We start from the raw sequence: 3,872 nt of genomic DNA on the forward strand, positions 1-3,872 counted from the left end.
AGAGTTGGTTTACGCAAGGGCCATCTTATACCTGCTATTCAAACGCTGCAGTTATTACGATTATTATCGTTAGGTTGTCTTCCTTGCTAAGGAATTTTTATGCACGTGGCTTTGCCCTTGCGCGTGATTTGATGTGCGTCTTTTGTGTGGAACATACATATTATATCTAGTGAAAGCCGTGTACCGGCACATTGCTGTCATTGTCTTTAAAGCAGCCCCTTCAGCATTGGGTTCACTTCCTCGATTTATTTTGGTATTAGAATTTTACATTCTATAATTGTGCATAGTTAGATTTTTGGATTAGGTCGTATATTAGCTTTTTTAAATCGATATTTCAGATCACACTTTGTAATTTGTTATTAAGATAGAAGAGAGTTAAGATACAGTATAATATATTAGATCATACTTTGTAATTCTTTATAATGTGCTTACCAAATATGAGAGTCATCAATTATGTCTGCTTACTTTTTCTAGAAAAGATTAGTAAGATTACTATGATTGGGCTCATGTTGGCTCATTGCTACATGTGGTGGTAATGCTTCAAGGATAAGTCTTTTTATGGTAGATATAGCTTGATTTGGTTCATTGTAGCATAGTTAGAAGTAGGACTTGGATTACTTCTTCTTGGAACATCTTTGTAAGGAATAGAGCCAAAAGAGCATGAGCATCTTCAGCAAGATTGAACCTTTCTTCAAATTTGGTTTTCAGAGTTGTTGAATTTGAAATAGTATGTGGTGCAAGATGGTAGAACCAATTAGTTACTACTCTATATTGGAGTACAGAGAACACTAAGAGGGGGGTGAAATAGTGTTCTACATTTTAATTCAAAAATCATTCCCTATTAATGATGTTATTATAACATACTAAACCATAAACAATAGCACATTAATCATCAATTGAAATGATGTAGATGAATCAACATAGAAAGATTAATAGAGCTCATTCAAGAATAATGACACAATTTTTTCACAAGTGGAAAACCCTCATATGGATTAAAAACCACCTGAAATTTGCTTCACTAGCTTATTAAACAATTCATTATTTAGAGGCTCGCTAGCTTTTACTTTCTCAGTAAGAGATAAAAATGCCTCATTGGAAAACAAATATATAGTTTAGATTATAAAATAACAAAGTATCATCTTCATCTCAATTTGAAATATTTTTTGATAATCTCATTATGCTTGAGATTCAAGAGTAATAGTATCTTTACAATGATCTATTTTAACCAATGTGACCAAATTGTATCTAAAACATTGTAACAAATCAATCTAATATAATCCATAAATGTTGCTATAAAAAATACACAATGAAACCCTTTACCAATTGTATACTCCTAAAACGTTAGCACCCATAATTAGATGCTTCAAGACTTATTAGGCCTCATCTTGGTGATTTCAAGGTCGGAATGCCCATTATGCTTGATCCTAGCAATCTGTATTTTCTTCCCCTGCTTCCTTTCTTCCATCTTGACATCCCCTATAGTTTTGGGCTCATTTACCGATGTACAAATTCTATCCTAGGCATTTAGGGACCAAATTTTGCCTGCGCCCAATGTCAGGGTATTAACAGGATTTCTAGACTTATGGTCAACCAAGATCAACTTTAAATCTCCAAATGAGGGAGTAAAGTATAAAAGAATCTCTTCTTTTCTCTCCTTATTTTGTATTCTATTGTCAATTGTAAACTTACAACCAATAGCTGAGTGCAAGCATTTTTGTAATCAAGTTGTCAAGTTTTTAAACAATGAAGAGTGATCGATTATTTCGATTCAAGATTTGAAGGCAAGCATCCAAGATTAAGATCTCCAAGTCTCTATTTCTTCAAGATCTATCAAGTCAAAAGAAATATTCTCCAATTGATGCAAGTTTCTCTCCCATGGTAGCCAAGTGGAGGAATTCTCAAGCAAGCAAGAAGATCTACCATTCATCAATGCTTCTTCTCTCTCCTTTGTTGTGGGTGATTTTCAAGCATAACAATATTCAAATCTAGGAATGGAAACTATAGATCCTTGCATTTGTGAAGGTATCATTGAATCTACACCACATTTAAAGGTCAACTCTTTGAATTCCATGCACATTCAAGCATCTCCATGGGTATGAGAAATTTCTAGATTCATCCATGAGGGTTAATGCAAGGTAAACCTATAATTTTTTTATTTTTAAACTGAGAGTCCTTTATGCAATTTCTTTCTATTTTCAAGGTCAATTCCTAAAGTAGGGGTTTCACCTAGTAAAATCCCCTTTCCTAACCTTTTCTCTATTTTTTTGTGTCCAGAGGTAGGTTGCAGAGCCACCATATCAAAATCGGACTAATCTGGTATAGTTGGAAGTCCTCAAAAAAATTCAGCCAGAATCACCAGGTGTAAGAAGTCATTAGTGAAGTGCCCTTGAGTAAAATTCAACTATTATCCAATTTCCACCATTTTCTAGTCAAATTTTACCCACAAGTTAGTTATGAGCTCTTCTTTAGATTTGTACTTTTCTACTCAATATCGGTTTCTTTATGTCTATTATTTCTGACTTTTTGTAGCTTTATCTAAATTGGTATTTTAATTACTTTAATTATGCTAATTTTTAATTCATATTTCTTCAATAAAATCATTTTAGTGAAGGCCTTTGTCCCCAATTAGCACTTAAATCTCATATTGAGCTTATTGTGTGCATCTTCCTTATGAATGTGTAGTTGTAGAAAAATGAGGTGATTTATTCTACCTATTTAGATTGCTTCCTTTTTCCACAATAAATTTTATGGAAATTGACTCATAAGATTTCCTTTTTATTTTGGTAGTTATATTGCATTCACTTCATCGCATGCATTACATATTTTTCATTTTGATAGTTAGATCTAGTTCCACTTTGCATACTTTACATTAGATCTCTCCATTTGATGGTTACATGTACTTTTAGATTGTTATTTTCTTTATAATTGAATATCGCTTTTAGATTCTATATTTGAACATAGATCTATTTTCTTTTCCACTCCCTTGCGCATGAGTGTTAACACCTTGATTCTCACTTATAACATGTTGGTTATGACAAGCAGTAGACTTATAGGTTCCTTTGATCCCAAGCCTTCTCTCTTCTGGACTAGGAATCTCGATGAGACCAACATGCATTCTAATGACATTGATCTTTTCATTACAAACAACTCTTCTCATTATTCTCATGATAAAAATGAGGCCTTAAGAGTCTCTCCTGTCTAACTTTTAAAACTTTCCAATGACTTTGAAAATTTTGAGTAATGGAAAATTCATGTCCTAAAGACATATCTGTTGTACAAGGCTTAAGGAAGATAATTCATACTCATGAGCATGGTGTTAATGTCTTGTGTGGTATCTATTGTCTCATTGATAAAAATGTCAAGTCTATTAGAGATTGTGTGCAATAGTCATGTTTCATTCCATATACTACTAGTATTGAGATATTTATGCATGTTTTTATGTGATGTGGGAGCATCTTGGGTACTTTGGAAATCTTGCATCACCCAAAAAAATTACTTTCATTATTCATGTTTTGTTGTTTGGAGAATGGTTATTGTTGTTTGTGTTTTCTCTTTTTGTGTAGTCAGCTTTTTAGTGTGAACCTATCATGGATCCTTTGTCTAATAGCACAGATCTTAATTCCATCATTTGTGAGAGTTATCCTTCTCTTTGTTTGAGGCCTGTTGATTTCTTGGCAACTTGAGTAATGTACAGATTTGGCTTCAACAAGGTTTTGTGTGAGATCGTGGCATTATACGCACTTGGGAACTTATTCTTGGATTGTGTGTGGACCTATCCTTGTCACCATGAAAGTTGATTTGCTTGTGTGAAAGGTCATTCAATCCTCCTTTGAGGCAAGACCTATATTTTGTAATAAATTGCCTGACAAACC

The sequence above is a fragment of the Cupressus sempervirens genome, chromosome 10 (genome assembly GCF_028749045.1).
Source record: "Cupressus sempervirens isolate cs-2001-9-10 chromosome 10, ASM2874904v1, whole genome shotgun sequence".
In the NCBI taxonomy this organism is placed as follows: Eukaryota; Viridiplantae; Streptophyta; class Pinopsida; order Cupressales; family Cupressaceae; genus Cupressus; species Cupressus sempervirens.